The sequence below is a fragment of the Euprymna scolopes genome, chromosome 28 (genome assembly GCF_053919585.1).
Source record: "Euprymna scolopes isolate OS-2025 chromosome 28, ASM5391958v1, whole genome shotgun sequence".
NCBI lineage: Eukaryota > Metazoa > Mollusca > Cephalopoda > Sepiida > Sepiolidae > Euprymna > Euprymna scolopes.
In genome coordinates this window covers 34744286-34767806 of record NC_136509.1, presented here as the reverse complement: position 1 = coordinate 34767806, position 23521 = coordinate 34744286, and the positions used below count along the sequence as shown (strand labels likewise).

At 39.5% G+C, this 23521-nt stretch overlaps 1 pseudogene; it reads right to left on the bottom strand.

The window, feature by feature from the left end:
• Window positions 1–10280: 10280 nt before the first annotated feature.
• Window positions 10281–10444, bottom strand: LOC145249848 (U2 spliceosomal RNA; annotated as a pseudogene).
• Between the last annotated feature and the right edge of the window lie 13077 nt (window positions 10445–23521).

The following is a 23521-nucleotide window of genomic DNA, read 5'->3' as shown; positions in this document are numbered from 1 at the left end:
GTATTCCATCCTTGGACGTACTTAGCTTTTATATAGATAGAGAATTGCATCAGTAGTGAGATATCATCTGGAGCGGTAGAAGGATCCCACCATCTTTCCAGCGACCTTGGCAACAGACTTGATGTACGTGTTCCATTTCAGATCAGGAGTAAAGGTAAAATCCAGAAGCTTGTCAAAACATGGGGCCTCACCCAGACGAGAGCCATCCATCACAATTGATGCCAGATGGGGATCAGAGCGTTGATGATGTAAGGATATGAGTTTGGTTTTGGATGCATTAAAGGTAACCAGCCACATTTTCCCTCACTGAACCACGCGCTCGAGATCAGAGGAGAGAGAATCAGAGAGAACTTTGTCATTTACAGCCTTTGATGTGTTGCCGTAGATGGTCGTGTCATCAGCATAGATGCCAACGAATGATTTAAGTATGTGTTTAGGGAGGTCATTGATGTAGATCAGGAAGAGAGTTGGGCCCAGGATTGACCCCTGAGGGACTCCAGCATTTATATTGCAGGCCTCCGATTTTTTGTCCATCTACCACTACTCTTATGAGCCTATCGGAGAGAAATGATTAAATGATTGAGAAAACATTTCCAGTTATACCGTAGCTGGAAATCTTGTGAAGTAGACCCTTATGCCATACCTTTTCGAAGGCCTTTGATATGTCAAGAGCAATTGCCCTAGAAAGGAAGCCTTTGTCAAGAGATTCACTAATCCTGTGGGATATAACCGTCAGCACGTCTGTGATAGATCTTGCAGAGCGGAAACCATATTGTGTGTCACTAAGAAGGTTATTCCTGCTGAGGTGGTTAACTATTTCTATATTTAATATGGATTCCAGCAACTTACTCATAACACACAGGAGACTTATTGGTCTGTACTGAGAGGGAGATGACTTATCACCTGAATTCTTAAATACAGGGCAAACTGATGAGGTCTTCCAGGGAGTCGGAAAGCACTTCTCCTTAAGGCAGCGCTTAAACAGTTTCGTAAGTATGGGAGCAAGTTCTGGTTGAAGCTTTTTTAACACTATAATTGGGATGCCATCAGGGCCAGTTGCTTTACTGGAATCTAGGTTCTTGATTAGCTTGGCGACCTCATGCACGGATATTTGTATGTTACCTAGCTTGTTCTGTGTTATAGGAGGAAATATGGGAGTTGATGGCCTTCGTCGCATAGGGTAGAATTAGCTGCAAAGTTCTTTGCAAATAGTTTGGCCTTGTCTGACGCTGACGAGATGACCTCTGGTCCATTGATAATGGTTGGGATAGAACGCACACTTCTGTTCAGGATCCTATTTGTTATTTGCCAAAACTGGTGGGAACCAAGCCGCTGATCAGCTACCTTGGATTTAACAGACTGGGCATATAGCTCTCTTGCATTTTTTATTACTCTTTTACAGTGGTTGCTGGCAGTCCTGCTTTCAATACGTTTTTTTTTTGTCATGTGCATCGCACGTCATATTTTTTTCTGGTTTGCAGGAGCCGTGCTTCATTGGACAATTGGCCAACGTTAATCTGTGCAACTGAAAATATAGTATTTTTTGTGTGATTTTTATTCATTTTATTTTTTCCTTTGGACCCAGGATGAACCCCTAAGGGACTCCAGCATTAATACTATAACCTTGTGATTTCTGTCCATCAACCACTACTCCTGTGAACATATCAGAGAGAAATGATTTAATAATTGAGAAAACATTTCCAGCTACACTTTAATGCAATATTCGAATATCTATGTATTTCAGATAGATATTAAGTATTAGCCCCATTAAGGGGGGGGGGGTAATATCTGAGAACTTCAATTAAAGTAAAATAATTCCAGTGATGCACCAGTGTGAGGATGATGCAGGAGTTAGAATTTGATGGACAGCACGGAAATGTTCCGGTGCGTTTAAATGTGATTACCGGTGTTGTTTACACAGAGTAGAAAATAGGGGGCGCTTCTACAGAATTGGGACGAGATTTTGTAGTTGATATATGGAGTTTCTTTTATTTGTTTTCATCAATTCTAATAAGTTACAATGGCAGAAAATTACCTCATTTCATCATTTTCATCAAATTCTATTTTTTTATTTTCTTTAATAAATGATTTTCTGCCTCATCGATTTTCGTAATTTTTGGATATAATCATCTTAAAAATACGAAGATATTATTGTTTTTATGTTAAATTCAGTGTTACGTCCCAATAGTGAAGAAACACCAAAATATTTTAATTTTTGACAGCTTTCCTTTATTTTATCCTTTAGTTTCTGTATTCTATGAGCGGTGTTTCTGACAAAAGAGAAATAAATTAAGTTTTTAGGATTAAAATCTACCCATACAACACGTCTAATTAGAATTTTCTTCTTTTTTGTTTTTTTTTTTTTTTTGTTTTTTTTACTTTGTGTTTTAGCTCCTTACATCAAGTGGCTTCAAATCTGATCCGGAGTGATTTACAAACAAAAACAAGTGAAGCATGCATGGTCCCCCGTGAGTGTGCAGTGAACTAAGCATGAAAAAATGACCAAGTTCAGCATTTGCCACCACCACCACCACCCCATTTAGCCCCAAGAGCCCCCAGAGGACGTCAAATCATGGTGAAAATGAACAAACGGTGCAGATTTATGCCTTAACATATTTAAATTTGAGTTCTGCATTATGCAAAAAAAAAAAAAAGAAATGACTAAATCCATCATTTGCCCCTCCCCTATTTAGCCCCAAGAGTCCCCAAGGCCTTAACATATTTAAATTTGAGTTCAGCACCATGCAAAACTGCTAAATAGACATACACAGAAAATTTGGGACAAATATGGTAAAATAGTCCCAAAAATTGAGTGTTTTTATTAGCACTTTTTTATGAGGCACACCCAATAGTTATCGCGAATTATAGACAAATAAAATTATATAGAAATCAATTAGTTACAACTTTTCAGAAAGTTTTATAAAAATCCAAGGCATCAATTTTTTTTAATAAGCACAAAAGTGCCAATGTTAGCCATTTTAACCGGAAAGGCACGTCTAAGGGGAAACCGGAGTTTTCCTGGAAAATCCGTTCTGTTACTTTTTTGACTCATATCATGTTTAATGTTTGTGCAAAATTTTAAAAAAATTCCAAAGCGTAGTTATTGAGAAAAGTGCAGACAAACGAACAGACGAACGGACAAGGGTGAATTTACAGGTCCAACCTTCTTTTGTCGGGGTACAAAAAAAAATTAACAACTTTTGACCTTAAATTAAATCCCCGAATTTCGGTTTAAAACATATACGAAATCTCTATTATATTAAACGATTTCGATTATGAGTTCAGGTAAATAATTATTATAAATATTCTTTTTTTATTTGTTTCCTTTCATTCTTTCTCAGTTGCTTCGGTTCGTGTTTGAAGTTCCTTTTCCTATCGACTCGCTGGTTTGTTTGCAACATGCAGCGGACCTCGAGCAATACAGTCAATCGAAACTAAAACAAACATCGCCAGTGTTAATCAGGGAGATGAAAGCCAGTTTTCGCGGCGGACGATCTTTGAACGCGATTGGTTATCGGTTCGCAGATGATTCTCAGAAGAATTGGATGGAGGTTGAGGGTTGGGGTTTGGGGATGGCGCAGATTTACAAAAGGGTCGCTTGTTTTTGTGGGAGTATTTATTTATTCATTTTTTTTGGGGGGGCGGATGAGGGGGTGTTTTCTAGTTCGGTTTATTCTAATTTATTCTGAGAAGGCAGACACAAACAGATACAAATATTTATCGTCACACTTTATAAATTAAAACGCTTAGAGAAAAAGAAACAAATAAGCCCCTTAGTACCTATTTACTATGCCTCCCCACGGGACAGAGTTAGACACCAGGGTCGTTTTTTAACGTGGAGAAAAGGTACAAAAATAAAAATTGTCTCAGTCGTGAAGGATTTCTCCTCCACCGAAAGAGAACAAGAAATAGAAGTGCAGCAATCATCTGAAGAACAGATGGTATTTATTTGCTCCCCCACCGAGCAAATTAGGCACAAGGCCGATTTTTAATGTGAGGAGTGAAGGGAAGGGGAAGGGGAAAAGGGGACCAGCTCCCGAGAGGTGGGAAATGGGAGCTGGTTAAAGGTCAGGCATGTGGGGTTGCCCCCACATCTGGTCTTTGCTAGTCATAGCCAGTCATAGCTTGCAGCATCTGAAGAACAGATACTACACTTTGATCTTGTCCCGAAGGCCAAGTTGTTCGTACACGTCTTTATTAAACATTAAACTATTTGCCATGCATATATATATATATATATATGTGTGTGTGTGTGTGTGTGTGTGTGTGTGTGTGTGTGTGTGTGTGTGTGTGTGTATAGATAGATAGATAGATAGATAGATAGATAGATAGATAGATAGATAGATATATCTGTGTGTGTGAAATTGACTGTCTCTGTGTGTACATTTCCCTCCCTAGTTAGGGAGGGAAATGTACACACTGTCAATTTTCAGTCTACAAACTCGAGATTTGACATAAGGGGTATTAACATTTTGGAAAATCTTTTTAATCGGTTTTCGGCCAGAAATTTGGCTGTCAAAGGGGTCAAAGTTCAACGATTTGACTTTGGAAAACTCTGCAAAACTCCTCCGCCAATTTTGGGTTTAAACACTTGAAATTTTAGATGTAGGTTACTTTGATATGGGTCAAACTTAATAACTTGATTTAAGCCCAAAACAATAACTGTAAAGGGGTCAAAATTAGGGTCAACGATTTTAAAAAATTGACCTCAGCGGTCTCTACCAAATTATTCAACCAATTTTTGGTCTAAACATTTGAAATTTTATATAATGTGTATTCACACATAGATCAAGCTTTTTAATCGGTTTTTGGCCGAAAATTTGGCCGAAAATTTGGCTGCTAAGGGGTCAAAGTTAAAAAGATTTGATCTCTAGCAAACTATTCAGCCATTTTGGGTCTAAACATTTGAAATTTTACAAAAAGGGTATTCAGATATGCAGCAAGCCTTTTAATCAGTTTTGGGGCAAAAATTTGGCTGCCAAGAGACCAAAGTTGAAAAAGTTGACTTTTGTAGACTCTACCAAACTCCTCCACGAATTTTGGGTCTAAATACTTTAAATTTTAGATGTAGGTTATCTGGACATGAGTCAAGCTTTTTAATATATATATATATATATATATATATATATATATATATATGTATGTGTGTGTGTGTGTGTGTGTGTGTGTGTGTGTGTGTGTGTGTGTGTGTGTGTGTGTATTATTTGTTTTTTTTTGCGATACGTTTTTGAATGAATTCGGTTAAGTGCTTTTTAACTTAAATGCGAGTTGGGAATAATTTTCCCTTAAACCAATTTGGTACCTCCACATAATATATTTTAAAAAACAATATATATACTGTTCTCCATGTGGGGGTACCAAATTGGTTACGGGGAAACTTATTCTCAACTTGCATTTAGGTAAGAATGCACTTTTGTAAATAATTGAATTCATTCAAAAACGTATCGCAAAAACAAATAACATATAAACAAAGCAGTCGGCGAGATGGACCAGCGAAGAAAAACGTTAAGCTCATCACCATGGAGTCCCGATTTCGAATCTCGCTGGATTCAACTACTCTGATGTGTCGTAGACGACGAAACACGTGTCGGTGGATAGTTATATTTTAAAAATTATAACCATTCACGCATATTAAATGATTAAAAAATCGCCTCTCCCAAATATTATAAAATTTAAATTTCTTTGCACAATGGAAAAAGAAAGTTTTGGTGGCTGAGAGATTGAATACGCGGAACTTTCTGACTCGGTTCGAATCTTCCCACCGGCAGTAATTACCATTATTAAAAAACAATATATATATATATATATATATATATATATATATATATATATATATATATATATATATATATATATTGAATTCAGTGAAGTAAAAATCAAGAATTTATAGACAAAGAGTTTATTGTTTGAAACAAGGAATAGAAAAATTTTAAAGTTAATTTCTTTATCTTGTATATTAAACTATTTTATTTGGTTGGGATTGTCCCTATTTACAATGCCTCCCCACGGGACAGAGTTAGACACCAGGGCCGTTTTTTAACGTGGAGAAAAGGAAGAAAAATAAAAATAGTCTCAGTCGTGAAGGATTCCTCCTCCACTGACAGAGAACAAGAAATTGAAGTGCCGCATCTGAAGAACAGATACTACACTTTGAAGTATTTATTTGCTCCCCCACTGAGCAAATTAGGCACAACGCCGATTTTTAATGTGAGGAGTGATGGGGTAATGGGGACCAGCTCCCCGGAGAGTAGGGGAGCTGGATAGTGACAATTGGTATGAAGGGTTGCCCCTACATTGACCAAGGTCTTATATGTGGGGTTTCCCCCACATATGGTCTTTGCTTGCAGTATCTGCCGGAACAGATGGTATTTATTTGCTCCCCCACCGAGTAAATTAGGCACAAGAGCGATTTTTAATGTGAGGAGTGATGGGGTAATGGGGACCAGCTCCCCGGGGAGTAGGGGAGCTGGATAGTGACAATTGGTATGAAGAGTTGCCCCTACATTGACCAAGGTCTTATATGTGGGGTCGCCCCCACATATGGTCTTTGCTTGTAGTATCTGCCGGAACAGATGGTATTTATTTGCTCCCCCACCGAGCAAATTAGGCACAAGGCCGATTTTTAAAGTGAGGAGTGAAGGGGAAATGGGGACCAATTCCCCGGGGAGTAGGGAAGCTGGATAGTGACAATTGGTATGAAGGGTTGCCCCTACATTGACCAAGGTCTTATATGTGGGGTCGCCCCTACATATGGTCTTTGTTTGCAGTATCTGCCGGAACAGATTATATTTATTTGCTTCCCCACGTAGCAAATTAGGCAGGAGGCCGTTTTTTAATGTGGAGATAGGGGGGAGGGGGAGGGAAAGAGGGGATCCAGCTCCCGAGAGGAGGGAAGTGGAAGCTGGATTAGAAACTATTGGTATGAAGGGTTGCCCCTTCAGTGACCAAGGTCAGATATGTGGGGTTACCCCCACATATGGTCTTTGCTAGTCATAGCTGGTCTTTGCTAGTCATAGCTTTGCAGTATCTGCCGGAACAGATGGTATTTATTTGCCCCCCCACCGAGCAAATTAGGCACAAGGCCGATTTTTAAAGTGAGGAGTGAAGGGGAAATGGGGACCAACTCCCCGGCGAGTAGGGGAGCTGGATAGTGACAATTGGTATGAAGGGTTGCCCCTACATTGACCAAGGTCTTATATGTGGGGTTTCCCCCACATATGGTCTTTGCTTGCAGTATCTGCCGGAACAGATGGTATTTATTTGCTCCCCCACCGAGTAAATTAGGCACAAGAGCGATTTTTAATGTGAGGAGTGATGGGGTAATGGGGACCAGCTCCCCGGAGAGTAGGGGAGCTGGATAGTGACAATTGGTATGAAGGGTTGCCCCTACATTGACCAAGGTCTTATATGTGGGGTTTCCCCCACATATGGTCTTTGCTTGCAGTATCTGCCGGAACAGATGGTATTTATTTGCTCCCCCACCGAGTAAATTAGGCACAAGAGCGATTTTTAATGTGAGGAGTGATGGGGTAATGGGGACCAGCTCCCCGGGGAGTAGGGGAGCTGGATAGTGACAATTGGTATGAAGAGTTGCCCCTACATTGACCAAGGTCTTATATGTGGGGTCGCCCCCACATATGGTCTTTGCTTGTAGTATCTGCCGGAACAGATGGTATTTATTTGCTCCCCCACCGAGCAAATTAGGCACAAGGCCGATTTTTAAAGTGAGGAGTGAAGGGGAAATGGGGACCAATTCCCCGGGGAGTAGGGAAGCTGGATAGTGACAATTGGTATGAAGGGTTGCCCCTACATTGACCAAGGTCTTATATGTGGGGTCGCCCCTACATATGGTCTTTGTTTGCAGTATCTGCCGGAACAGATTATATTTATTTGCTTCCCCACGTAGCAAATTAGGCAGGAGGCCGTTTTTTAATGTGGAGATAGGGGGGAGGGGGAGGGAAAGAGGGGATCCAGCTCCCGAGAGGAGGGAAGTGGAAGCTGGATTAGAAACTATTGGTATGAAGGGTTGCCCCTTCAGTAACCAAGGTCAGATATGTGGGGTTACCCCCACATATGGTCTTTGCTAGTCATAGCTAGTCTTTGCTAGTCATAGCTTTGCAGTATCTGCCGGAACAGATGGTATTTATTTGCCCCCCCACCGAGCAAATTAGGCACAAGGCCGATTTTTAAAGTGAGGAGTGAAGGGGAAATGGGGACCAACTCCCCGGCGAGTAGGGGAGCTGGATAGTGACAATTGGTATGAAGGGTTGCCCCTACATTGACCAAGGTCTTATATGTGGAGTTGCCCCCACATATGGTCTTTGCTTGCAGTATCTGCCGGAACAGATTGTATTTATTTGCTCCCCCACCGAGCAAATTAGGCACAAGGCCGTTTTTAATGTGGAGAGAGAGGGAGGGGGAGGGAAAAGGTGACCAGCTTCCGAGAGGTGGGAAATGGGAGCTGGATAGTAACTGTTGGTATGAAGGGTTGCCCCTACATTGACCAAGGTCTGATATATGGGGTTACCTCCACATATGGTCTTTGCTTGTAGTATCTGCCGGAACAGATGGTATTTATTTGCTCCCCCACCGAGCAAATTAGGCACAAGGCCAATTTTTAATGTGAGGAGTGAAGGGAGGGGGAAGGGAAAAAGGGGACCAACTCCCGAGGTGGGAAATGGAAGCTCGTTAAAGGTCAGGCATGTGGGGTTGCCCCCACATCTGGTCTTTGCTAGTCATAGCTAGTCATAGCTTGCAGTATCTGCCGGAACAGATAGTATTTATTTGCTCCCCCACCGAGCAAATTAGGCACAAGGCCGATTTTTAATGTGAGGAGTGAAGGGAGGGGGAAGGGGAAAAGGGGACCAGCTCCCGAGAGGTGGGAAATGGGAGCTGGTTAAAGGTCAGACATGTGGGGTTGCCCCCACATCTGGTCTTTGCTAGTCATAGCTAGTCATAGCCAGTCATAGCTTGCAGTATCTGCCGGAACAGATGGTATTTATTTGCTCCCCCACTGAGCAAATTAGGCACAAGGCCGTTTTTAATGTGAGGTAAAAACCAGCTCCCCTAAAAGTAGGCAAAAAGGGGGCACTCTGGTTACCAAAAATAATAATTGTCCCAGTATAGAGGGTTTCCCCTCCATTGACTGGTACAAATTATCTTAAGTGCAGCATCTGCCGGAACAGATGGTATTTATTTGCTCCCCCACCGAGCAAATTAGGCACAAGGCCGATTTTTAATGTGAGGAGTGAAGGGAGGGGGAAGGGAAAAAGGGGACCAGCTCCCGAGAGGTGGGAAATGGGAGCTGGTTAAAGGTCAAGCATGTGGGGTTGCCCCCACATCTGGTCTTTGCTAGTCATAGCTAGTCATAGCTTGCAGTATCTGCGGGAACAGATGGTATTTATTTGCTCCCCCACCGAGAAAATTAGGCACAAGGCCAATTTTTAATGTGAGGAGTGAAGGGAGGGGGAAGGGAAAAGGGGACCAGCTCCCGAGAGGTGGGAAATGGGAGCTGGTTAAAGGTCAGGCATGTGGGGTTGCCCCTACATCTGGTCTTTGCTAGTCATAGCTTGCAGTATCTGCAGGAACAGATGGTATTTATTTGCTCCCCCACCGAGCAAATTAGGCACAAGGCCGATTTTTAATGTGAGGAGTGAAGGGAGGGGGGAGGGGAAAAGGGGACCAGCTCCCGAGAGGTGGGAAATGGGAGCTGGTTAAAGGTCAAGCATGTGGGGTTGCCCCCACATCTGGTCTTTGCTAGTCATAGCTAGTCATAGCTAGTCATAGCCTGCAGCATCTGCGGGAACAGATGGTATTTATTTGCTCCCCCACTGAGCAAATTAGGCACAAGGCCGTTTTTAATGTGAGGTAAAAACCAGCTCCCCTAAAAGTAGGCAAAAAGGAGGCACTCTGGTTACCAAAAATAATAATTGTCCCAGTATAGAGGGTTTCCCCTCCATTGACTGGTACAAATTATCTTAAGTGCAGCATCTGCGGGAACAGATGGTATTTATTTGCTCCCCCACTGAGCAAATTAGGCACAAGGCCGTTTTTAATGTGAGGTAAAAACCAGCTCCCCTAAAAGTAGGCAAAAAGGGGGCACTCTGGTTACCAAAAATAATAATTGTCCCAGTATAGAGGGTTTCCCCTCCATTGACCGGCACAAATCATCTTAAGTGCTGCATCTGCGGGAACAGATGGTATTTATTTGCTCCCCCACCGAGCAAATTAGGCACAAGGCCGATTTTTAATGTGAGGAGTGAAGGGAGGGGGAAGGGGAAAAGGGGACCAGCTCCCGAGAGGTGGGAAATGGGAGCTGGTTAAAGGTCAGACATGTTGGGTTGCCCCCACATCTGGTCTTTGCTAGTCATAGCTAGTCATAGCTTGCAGTATCTGCGGGAACAGATACTACACTTTGATCTTGGCCAAAAGGCCAAGAAACGTTGTCGTTTATGAAAATATTTCCTATCAGCAATATTTTTGGAGACTGTAAACCACAAGAGTAATTAATCTGTGATTTAACTCACCTCATTGTTCGTATATATATATATATATATATATATATATATATATATATATATATATATATATATATCCCTCCTTCTGAAGCCAAGCCTGAACCAGTGCTGAATCCTACTGCCACACCCAAGGTCTTCCTGTGGTGCATGTTCTTTTATTGCCCTGTTTCTTTTGCACGTTCCCTTTTTACGTAACATTTTACTTAGTTGAACACAAAAAAAAGAACACGTTACATATTGCCTTCAAAAAAGGTATGTGCATTGAAATAAATATTCTAATCATGGTCAACAATAAAAAGAAATTATATTCTTTAAGAAAGCATCATCATTTTATTAATTTACATAATTGGATTGTTTCCTCGTCCTACTGTCCTTTTCAGAGCATGTCGACCGTTCTTTTCTAGTTGTCCTCACGTCTACTGCTGGAAATTTAACAATAAATTATTTACTAATCTAAGTTGACAAAGTAAAAACAGGGCAAGTCCGATTAGTGTTTATAAAAATAATCTCTAATTATACTCCCTGCTCAGAACTGTGCATCTTCCTCAGATATGATGCTTGTTATTTCAGACATCGATGATTCTGACTCTATAGTGTCCTCTGCATTCGATCTTTCTGATGAGATATATAGTCGTGTTTCCAGTTACGCGGAAATATCAAAACCAATATCTTCTTCTTCAGGTATCAGTTCTGTTATTGCTGACATCGATGGTCATGGCTCTTAAGTTTATTCTGCATTCGGTCTTTCTGATGAGATCTGTAATTGGGTTTCCAGTGACCCTGTTGAGACTGTCAGTGAACTTTGTTCGTTGTCTTCCTCTCCTCTTTTTTTCTGGCTATTTTTCCTGACATCAATTTTTTTTTTTTTTCAAAGCCGTCCACCCACATTAAATGGCCGAATAACTTAAACTGTCTGGTGTGGACGGTTTTGAGTAGTCATCTGCTGTACTCTGTCTTACCATGATGCCTTCATTTGTCTTCCATTCTGTTGGTCCTGGATATGACCTTAAACTATATCCGATGGTGAGGCCCAAGCTTGTTGGCTTGGGGTGGGGTGCTCCCAGGTCCACTCTGACCCGGAGTGGTTTTACCTGTTAGGGTCCCAACTATGGGTTAAATAGCAACCGACTTGAATAAAAAAAACAAAAAAAAACAAATATATTCTAATAAAAATTTTTTCTTCAAAATCTTTGGATTCGGCATTAAATAACCTGAAAGGGGTAGATATGCCGTAAAACAAAAACAACCAACGAAACAATCCTTTCTGTCTGCGAGGTTTGTAGAACTCTCTTTAAAAACCATATCTCCACTGCTTCCAAACGGCTTTCAGCCGCCTTCGTTACAGTCCAACATTCGCAACCATAAAGAAGTGACCATATGTACGTCTTCAAGATTGCGGATATACTAAGAACGGATAATCAAAAGGAGAAATTCTTCTGGAAAGCTAAATAAATGGCAGACAAATGTGGATAATCTTGGAGAGAAGTGTATTAGAAATGACAATGAGATGTTCCTATTTACAATGCCTCCCCACGAGACAGCGTTAGACACCAGGGTGGTTTTTTAACATGGAGAAAAGGAACAAAAAAAAAATTGTCTCAGTCGTGAAGGATTTCTCCTCCACTAACAGAGAACAAGAAATTGAAGTGCAGCATCTGAAGGATAGATACTACACTTTGATCTTGTCCCGAATGCCAGTTATTTATTTGTTCCCCCACCAAGCAAATTAGGCACAATGCCGATTTTTAAAGTGAGGAGTGAAGGGGAAATGGGGACCAACTCCCCGGGGACTAGGGGAGCTGGATAGTGACAATTGGTATGAAGGGTTGGCCCTACATTGACCAAGGTCTTATATGTGGGGTTTCCCCCACATATGGTCTTTGCTTGCAGTATCTGTCGGAACTGGTATTTATTTGCTCCCTCACCGAGCAAATTAGGCACAAGGCCGATTTTTAAAGTGAGGAGTGAAGAGGAAATGGGGACCAACTCCTCGGGGAGTAGGGGAGCTGGATAGTGACAATTGGTATGAAAGGTTGCCCCTACATTGACCAAGGTCTGATATGTGGGGTTACCCCCACATATGGTCTTTGCTTGCAGTATCTGCCGGAACAGATACTACACTTTGGATTTATTTGCTTCCCCACTGAGCAAATTAGGCACAAGGCCGTTTTTTTAATGTGGAGATGGAGGGAGGGGGGAGGGAAAGGGGGGACCAGCTCCCGAGAGGTAGGAAATTGGAGCTGGATAGTAACTGTGGTCTGTAGGGTGATCCCTACATTGACCAAGTTCAGATATGTGGGGTTACCCCCCCCATATGGTCTTTGCTAGTCATAGCTAGTCTTTGCTTGCAGCATCTGCCGGAACAGATACTACACTTTTTTTATTTATTTTTATTTATTTGCTTCCCCACTAAGCAAATTAGGCAGAGGCCGTTTTTTAATGTGGAGATAGGGGGAAGGGGGAGGGAAAGAGGGGCTCCAGCTCCCGAGAGGTGGGAAGTGGGAGCTGGATTAGAAACTGTTGGTATGAAGGATTGCCCCTTCAGTGACCAAGGTCAGATATGTGGGGTTACCCCCACATATGGTCTTTGCTAGTCATAGCTGGTCTGTGCTAGTCATAGCTTTGCAGCATCTGTCGGGACAGATGGTATTTATTTGCTCCCCCACCGAGCAAATTATGCACAAGGCCGATTTTTAATGTGAGGAGTGAAGGGAGGGGGAAGGGAAAAAGGGGATCAGCTCCCGAGAGGTGGGAAATGGGAGCTGGTTAATGGTCAGGCATGTGGGGTTGCCCCCACATCTGGTCTTTGCTAGTCATAGCTAGTCATAGCTTGCAGTATCTGCCGGAACAGATGGTATTTATTTGCTCCCCCACTGAGCAAATTAGGCACAAGGCCAATTTTAATGTGAGGAGTGAAGGGAGGGGGAAGGGAAAAGGAGGACCAGCTCCCGAGAGGTGGGAAATGGGAGCTGGTTAAAGGTCAGGTATGTAGGGTTGCCCCCACATTTGGTCTTTGCCTGTAGTATCTGCCGGAACAGATACTACACTTTGATCTTGTCCTGAAGGCCAATGAGATGTTAGCAACAGATGAATAGGAAATGAGGGTTGCTTGGAGCTGCCACCATGAAAAATTATTGCATACTGACTTTTCATGGAACCATGAAAATAAAACAGTAGATGTGTGTGTGTGTGTGTGTGTGTGTGTGTGTGTGTGTGTGTGTGATGTATAGAATTCTCCTTTAAAAAAAACATATCTCCACTGCTTCTAAACAACCTTCAGCCGCCTTCGTTACAGTCCACCATTCGCAACTGTAAAGGGTAATTGACATTCCTAGGTATTACATTAAACAATTTAGTTTGTTCTTGTGTTTTTATGGAAATCGCTTCAGTCAAGACATAAAGCCACTTGATGTAAGGAGCTAAAAATATTACTTCAAGATCAAAAACTAGACAACAAAAAATGTTTGATACATATATTTCGACCCAGGAAATAGTAATTCTTTCTCCTTTGTCAGAAACATCGACCATGGTATCTGAGGACCCAATTAAAAAAAATTAGGAAAGTGAGAGTTATGAGGCTGCTGAAAATAAACCCAACTCTGCTCCTTACTCTTCTACTATAGTTGTTGTAGATAAACGAGTTTATCTGTGACTGTTTTACAGAGGGAAACCAGAGCTCAGAGCTCAGAGAAGTATCTAACATGAAAATAACGATAGTCGAGAGGAACAGTAGCAACGTCTAGTTTCTGAGAAACGTGGAAAATTAGTCTTCACTCTAAACTCAGTCAGAATTGCGAGTTCATTCTGCTGTGGCAGACTGGGGAATGCAAAATAAAAATGGAAACATTTAATTCTTTCAAACACTCCGGCTCAACATTCACAGGCAAGATGAATTTAAACAAATATATTAAGACATTGCTAGGGCTTGTTCAAATAAGGTGAGCTACTTTTACCGTGTTAGAAAATTACTTCCACAATGAAGTATCATATAGCTTTACAGAGCAACAATTTACCCATGGTGGATTGTTGCTATGGGATAGTACTTTTACTATTAGTCTTTCACTCTTAAACAGGCCCCAAAATGTATCATAAATCTCATAGGTTCCGCTATATCGGCCAAGCTTTAATTTCTATCTAATCACCGTTATGTTGCATCCCTATGCCTGTTTTACAAGTAATTTAATGGAACGTGCTCTGATGAACTCATAGCACTTGTGCCCCCCTCGATGTGTATACTTCTGACAAACACAATAAGCAGCAAAATCTCACCTCTTTATTCTTGAGGTGCCCAGATGCCAGAAAATCTTTTCCTCCAACAGTTGGTGCAATATTTTGGACGAAGAATGGGGTATGATCCCACACAGTCGGACGATTCTATTTATAAATGATGGTGCTAGGAACTTACGAATCGAATTAATTCACGTTCTGCTACCAACCAATCAGAAACCAGAATTGCTCCATAAATATTAAACCTTTTCTGTAGCAATTTCACATGTTTTTCCGTCTCAACATGGTAAGAATATTTTGCTCTGTGGAACTGTCTACTGCAAACAAGTCACCTCTCAGGACTTGTGTGTAACAACGAACCATCGGAAACTGTTCTGTCTACTGCAAACCAGTCACCTCTCAAGACTTGTTTAGAACAACGAATCATCGGAAACTGTTCTGAAACTAAACATGGCTTACACTTCTAGAGGTTATGGGCCCAGCGTACGTCTTTATTTCGATGGATCCGAATCAAAATTCGAATTGTAGCAAGTTAAATTTCTAGGATATCTTTCGACTTTATCATCATCATCATCATCATCATCATCATCATCATCATCATCCATGCATATGAATAAATATACATAAAAATAAACATACGTGCAATATGTACCCGTTTAAAGAGTTTTTTTTTTTTACATTTTTCTTTTTTGGTAGCCCCCCCCCACCTCGGTCTGCTAGACTTTGGAATTCTCTCCCTGTTTCTTGATTCTCTTACTTTACTAAACTGCAGAAGTATAAATATAATGTAAACAAACATCTCGTTGCTCAATTCCCCCACATTTTCTCTGTTAGAAACCACGATCCTATGTAGTAGCCTTTTTACCTTCCAAGTGGCTATATGTGGTGTTTGGGTGTGAAAAAGAGCAAAAATCAATCATGTAAATAAAACAAACGTTCTTATGTATGTCTGAGTGAAAATATTTAACCGATAAATACTTGAACTACTGTCACATGACACTGACATTGACAGAAAATAGTAATCATACACCATCATGCAAACAGTTCAGCCCGGTTTTACTAGGGCCCTATGTACTTGTCAAAACTTTATGTGCATATGTAAATATATATTAAAAAGTTTGACTCATGTTCAGGTAACCTACATCTAAAATTTCAAGTGTTTAAACCCAAAATTGGCGGAGAAGTTTGGTAGAGTTTTCAAAGGTCAACGCTTTTAGCTTTGACCTCTTTGCAGCAAATGTTCGCCCCAAAACTGGTTAAAATGCTAGCTGCATGTCTGAATACGCTTTATGTTAAATTTCAAATGTTGAGACCAAAAATTGGCTGAATAATTTGCTAAAGACCGAAAAAGGTAAAAATCTTTTGAACTTTGACCCCTTAGCAGCCAAATTTTCGGCCCAAAACCCTATATCTAAATACACTTTATGTACAATTTCATGGGTTTAGACCAACAATTGGCTGAGTAATTTGGTAGAGACTGCAAAGGTCAATTTTTTAAAACTTTGCCCCCAATTTTGACCTCTTAACATTTAATGTTTTGTGATCAAATCGAATTAAAAAGTTTGATCCATGTCTAAGTAACCTACATCTAAAATTTCAAGTGTTTAGACCCAAAATTGGCGGCGGAGTTAGGTAGAGTTTTCAAAGGTCTAATCGTCGAACTTTGACTCCTAGACAGCCAAATTGCTGGCCGATAACCGATTAAAAAGATTTCCCCAAATCTCTAAACGCTTTATTCCAAATCTCGAGTCTGTAAACTGAAAATTGACAATGTAGTTTGGCAGAGAAATGTACACACAGACAGATAATTTTACTTATATATATATATATATATATATATATATATATATATATATAACTACTTAATTTACTCACATAAAATTAATATATGAAAGTATAGATTTATGCGTAAACTTTAAGTATTTACTTCAAAAGTGCTCAATACGTAGGTAGAGCTAGTTAGTAATTTATAAAATAAAAATAAAAGCGTAGTTTATCAAGCAACAATATTTGCGAAAGAAAACCTGAATAACAAGAAATATTACGTAGGCATGACTTACTTAGATTTCAAAACCCGATACTATGACCACAAAAGTACATTCAAAAATAAAAAACACTGTATAAAAACAACACTAGCGAATAAATACTGGGAACTCAAAGAAAGCGGACATTCGCCGGTAGTCGAATGGAAAATAATAAGACAAGCTACCACGTGCAGACATTTAGATGACCCATGTAAATTATGCCTCCATGAAAAATTTGCTATCCTGTACTTTAAAGAACCCCAAAATCTATTAAACTGTAGACGAGAAATAGCAAGCAATTGTGTTCACAAAATAAAACTTACTCTAGTATAGCGATACAAAACAGCTTTAAAACTAACAAAAACAATAGAAAACAAACAAATAAATTAAATAAACATGAATATACATAAACGACCACACACACACACACACATATATATATGTGTGTGTGTGTGTGTGTATGCATGTGCGTGTGCATGTATGTGTGTACACATATGTATATTTACATATAAAAAAAGAGCAGAAATGAGGAAAATCGTCTGCCTTAAACCACTAACCTAGTTCTAAAACAGATCCTTTGTTCGATAAAATGCATGCCCATTGGCTGATAGGAAGGGGCGCGGTGGATACTAGAAAGCTGATTGGCTAACTAAAATCCTCAACATATATAAAAACGAGAAACAACCACAGAATTCGCGCATAAGCATGACGAATCCTATAGTGGATGAAACGCCGAATATTCAGTGTAGCTTAATCGCCATATATATTTTATATATATATATATATATATATATATATATATATATATATATATATATATATATATATATATATCTTGGCTCTGTGGTAATAAATACGAAATCTGCATGAATTAAAATATATTTAAGCGTATTTTACGATTAAGTAAAGTCCACCCCATCCCCGACTGGTCTTAAAGTAAATATTTTAACATGTTTGAAAATCCATATTGAAAATATTCAAGATTGTTCTTTTAAAGAAATCAGATTTGTTTGGCTGGTCTTTGCGGTTTTGAGTCTGGTTTTGGGTTTGTTCGTTTCTTCTAAAAAGCTAAAAATCAATTGTCTCCAATGACTACATAACCAAGAACACACCAACTCCGCTAAGTAGCTGAGGGTTTCAAAAACTCTGAAAGCAAAAATGCTCTTATCAATGCAAAAGCCAAACGGGAAACATCGATCTCCCGCCATTTCTGTCTTTTGTGTTTGCAATTTCCGCCATTTTGTTTTCGATTTCGTTGTTTTGCCGGTGAAGTGATTCGCTTTCTTTGTGCGCGTGTGCGTGACTGCGTTAGCCAATGATAATGTATTGGGTAATCATTTAAAGTTATAAATTTATAAATGAGAGAGAGAGAGAGAGAGAGAGAGAGAGAGAGAGAGAGAAATAATGTAAGGACGAAAATATACCAAAGCGATAGAGATCGTTGTTTGTGATGAAGTGAATGTTGGTCCAAAGAGAGAAAAAAAACGGAAAGAAAAATAAGAAAGAAAGCATAAAAGACATATAGAAAATAAATAAACACAGGAAAAAATTGTTTTTTTGGTAGATATCTGCTTATACATAAAACACACTTTGCCTGTGAGAATGTAAGTTCATTCCCTATGGACTCCGAAACGGATAGCATTTTTTTTTTTTTTTTAAATTTCACACAAATGTACTTTCTGTGTCTTGGAGTGTTCTTATATAGGTTTTATATCAGAATACCTCCGATAAGTAATGAAAATCTATTATCGAAAAAAATCCGATTAAGGAAAGAACAGTCCGATTTTGAATAAAGTTAACAGCCTGTGCATTTTAGAAGTTTTATTACCAAATAAGCAGAAAGGCTTGCTGTATAAAATCAGCAGCAGGTTCTTTTTATGATACAGAGGGCGTTTGAAATGAATGTTTCTGTTTACAGCACAATTGAACCATCATACTTGGCTTTTGCATTTTGAACTTTAATTCAAAAATAATTTTATAAAACCAACAGTAGGTTTTCTCCAGTGCAACGTAGACTACAATATATTATGAAGGAAGCCAACATCTTGTTCTTTCTTAGGCGTGCCCCCAATTAGTAGCCCCTTACGTCCAAGTGGCAATATGTCTTGTTTGGGGTTGAAGGTGAGTTAAAAAAGAAAGAAAGCATAAGAAGATTTCTCGCAGTGTACAACGTTGGGGTTTCGACCAGAGTCTGTAATGTATCGATTCGATTAAAAAAAAAAAATATGCGGTTTCACCGTTTTTTTGATGACAATAAAATATTGTAAGCGTTGGACGTTTGTTGATCCGCCTTCAATCCCAGGATAAGTCAGTTCTTCCTGTTCCTATTTACAATGCCTCCCCACGGGACAGAGTTAGACACCAGGGTCGTTTTTTTAATGTGTAGAAAAGGAAGAAAAATGAAAATTGTCTCAGTCGAGAAGGATTTCTCCTCCACTGACAGAGAACAAGAAATTGAAGTGCAGCATCTGAAGAACAGATACTACACTTTGATCTTGACCCGAAGGCGATATTTATTTGCTACCCCACCGAGCAAATTAGGCACAAGGCCGATTTTTAATGTGAGGATTGAAGGGGAAATGGGGACCAACTCCCCGGGGAGTAGGGGAGGTGGATAGTGACAATTAGTATGAAGGGTTGCCCCTACATTGACCAAGGTCTTATCTGTGAGATCGCCCCCACATAGGGTCTTTGCTTGCAGTATGTATTTATTTGCTTCCCCACTGAGCAAATTAGGCACAAGGCCGTTTTTTAATGTGGAGAGAGAGGGAGGGGGGAGGGAAAAGGGGACCAGCTCCCGATGGGTGGTTAATGGGAGCTGGATAGTAACTGTTGGTATGAAGGGTTGCCCCTACATTGACCAAGGTCTGATATGTGGACTTACCCCCCCCACATATGGTCTTTGCTTGCAGTATCTGCTGGAACAGATGGTGTTTATTTGCTCCCCCACCGAGCAAATTAGGCACAAGGCCGATTTTTAATGTGAGGAGTGAAGGGAGGGGGAAGGGAAAAAGGGGACCAGCTCCCGAGAGGTGGGAAATGGGAGCTGGTTAATGGTCAGGCATGTGGGGTTGCCCCCACATCTGGTCTTTGCTAGTCATAGCTAGTCATAGCTTGCAGCATCTGCCGGAACAGATACTACACTTTGATCCCAGCCCGAAGCCCAAGGTCTTCCTGTTAGATAAATTATAAAACATCAAAGTGAAATGAGAGTGGATAAAAAAAAGAAAAAGAAAGAAAAAAAATAGTGAGCGAAGAGAACGGAACAGAAATGATAAAAATGAACAGAAATGATAAAAATGAACGGAAAAAGAGAACAACAACAAAAAAAAAAAAACGTGGAGAGAAGGGAAGATCGAGAAAAATGAAGTCGTGTGTGCGCGTTTGTGTTAGCCAATGATAGTGTGTTGGGCAATCATTTAAAATTTACGAATTGGTGTTGAGACTATTAATCGGATGCGGAATCTGGAATTGTAAAAAATATAAACTTTTGGAGTATCGGAATCGGTATGAAACAAAAAAAAAAAGTGTGCCTATTTTCGAAATCCAAAACTATCCTTTTATTTATTTATTTATTTATTTATTTATTGTTTGTTTCAAACTTATTTTTGTATTGCGTTACTGATGTAATGTTGTCTGGGAACCAACACATTGTAGTCGCAGTCGCAAAGAATACAAAATAACTTTAACTCGCTTTGTTGTTGTTGTTGTTGTTGTTGTACAATGGCAATCATTTCCTTATTCTCACATTACCGCTGTGACGTCACTCACGTGATCGTCTTCTCCAGTGCTCTTGAACGTCATCTACGTCTCTAAGATAATCGTTTTCTCTAAAGTGCTCTTTCTCCTTTTGGTAATCGTTCCTTACCAATGATGTCATTCAGCATGCATTTGCAAACGCGCGTCCGCGCTCTTTTACACTAGTCATACAATAATTATTTTTTAAAACTACTAGTAAAATTAACATCTATAGATCATCTCTCAAGTGTATTTTTAAATTTACATATATTACTTGGATCTTTACGGTAATCCGGAAAGAAAAATAAATACAACAACTCTATAGTTAAATATTTAGGGTTATAATTGAATCGGAATCCGTAATCGTATTGGAACCGAGAAAAAAATATTAGAATCGTCAGTAGAATTAATAAAAAGAAGAAATAATGCAAGGACAAGCATTTTCCAGTTCGATAGTAATAATGTTTGTGGCAATGTGAATGTGATTCGAAAGAGAGGGAAATTGAAAGAAAAAAGAAAGAAAGAAATAATAAAAGAAAGATATAATGCAATGAAGAACAGAAAAAAAGAAAGAAAGAAAGAATAACAGAAAGATATAATGCAATGAAGAACAGAAAAAAAGAAAGAAAGAAAGAATAACAGAAAGATATAATGCAATGAAGAACAGAAAAAAGAAAGAAAGAAATAATAAAAGAAAGGTATAATGCAACGCAGAACAGAAAGAAAGAAAGAAAGAAAGAAAAAGAAAGAATAAAAGAAAGATATAATGCAATACAGAACAGAAAAAAGGAAAGAAAGATAAAAAGAAAGTATTTTTACGTTAGCATACATTTCTTGTGTTTATACGGTAATCTTGAAAAAAAAGAAAAAAGATAAAAAGAACCCTGTAGCTAAATATTACGTGGGTGCAAAAATAATGTCGTTTTTTTTTTTTTTTTTTTTTTTTTTTTTTGACGTTCAACTATATATACAAAAAACGACATTATTTTTGCAGCCACCTCATATTTAAAGATTTTTTAAAATCGAAATCAGTAATTGTATCGGAACGGAGATTTAGAACAAAAATTGTACTTGCATCGGAATCGGGAAACCTATCGGAATCGTCTCATCACTAATATGAATAAAAGGAAGAAATAATACAAGGGCGAAATTTCACCAGAGCGATAGAGACGATTGTTGCCGTAATTTAAGTGTGGTTTGAAAGAGAAAGAAAGCGAAGAAGAAAAAAAAAAGAAGAAAAACACATAGAAAAAAAGGGAATAAAAGACAGAAAGAAATCGTATATATTCATCAGCATGTGTGTTTAGTATGTGTGTATGAGTATGTATAAAATACGCTCCATAGTCATTGTGTGTATTGAAGGTAAATACTGGTTATCTATGTATTGTATCAGTGCGTGTGGGTGTTTAAAATATCAATACACAGTTCAGAAATCATATATCAGTTTCGTTAACGGACTACAAACCCCAGTCCAAAAAATAAACTCCCTTTTTTTTACATGAAGGTCACCGCTTATCAAGGCCCGGAAGCCACTCGAGGATAAGGGTTATTGCGTGTACAGTAATCAATGAGATAGTATCGTAGTAATCGTTAGTATTGGAGATTTTATAAAATGTCTTACTTAAGGGAGCGATTCATCAGGAATTTGTTTATGTTGGACTTGAAGACATCCAAGTTGTAGTCAGGTGGGAAAAAGGCAAACGGAAGAGAGTTCCACAGGCGTGCACTTCTAAGAAAGAAGCTTTGTCTATGGAATCTACGTTTTGATTTAGGCACAGATAAAGAGTGGGAAAAATTACTGACAGAGGTTTCAGCTAGACGGGTGTTTTTCGTGAAAGATTAGCGAGGGGGGGGGCAATAAATTGGAGCTCAGCCGAGCACTTACCATGGAAATAACGATAAAACAAAGACAGGCTCGCAAAGTCTCTTCTGTGGGAGAGAGGTTGCAGGGAAGAGAAAAGGGCATCCCCTACTAAACCACGAAGTCTATTTTGTACTCTGTCAAAGCAGGATAGGCTGTTTTTAGCAGCTCCAGCCCAGATGTGAAAGCAGTACTCCATCCTTGGACGTATTTGGCTTTTATATAGACAGACATACCTTGAGTCGTGTTTCTTTGTTCGTTGCTGGAATTTGAGTGGCAATAAGCCTCCCAAAGGCCCAGTTCTCTTTGTACTTATTCGGCAGAGGTCTGATCAGTTCATCAGTCTTTCCTTCCTCCTTGACTCTATTTGGTTATTTGGTCTCACTCTTTTTTCTGGGGGGGGGGGGGGCAGTGATGTGGCAATGGGGATAGGGTTGAGTTAGAGAACTTTTATATATGCGGTTTCAGTGTTCTTGGTTTTATGTAGTGTTTCATGTTTTGCCTCTGCAGCAGTTTTTCTGGCTCGTGCTTGTTGCTGCTGTGTGTTAGTTTCCACATTCAAGGGTTTTTCTTAATATCACAACTGTTTTTATGATTGTTGTTCGTTGTATTTTCCAGTCATTCCTTTGATTCCAATGCCATTCTTTTTACAAAGTTCTTCGAGATTGTTCCTAGTGCTCCTACTATTATAGGTATTATTTTGATTTTCTTTATCATCCACATCTCTTTCAACTCTCTGGCTAGCTCTGTGTATTTGCTCTGTTTCTTATTTTCTTGGATATTCACCCTGTGGTCAGCTGGAACAGAAAAGTCTAGGATTTTTCTTTCTTGTTAATTATTACGACATCCAGTCTTCTTGCTTGGATAGGTTTATCAGTTTGTATGTCCATGTCCCATAGGACTTTGTGATCCTCGTTTTCGAGTAGTGTTCCCGGCTTATGTTTGTACCAATTGTCTGTGCGTTCGAGATGCAGTTGTTTGCATAATTCCCAGTGTACTGCCCTTCCCACTTGGTCGTGTCTGTTCTTGTATTCATTTTGGGCCAGTTTGCTGCATTCACTTATTATATGGTTTATCGTCTCGTCTCTTTGTCTACAGGGTCTGCATTTGCTGTTTTCTTGTGTTTTTTCGATCTTTGCTTTGATGTGGTTGTT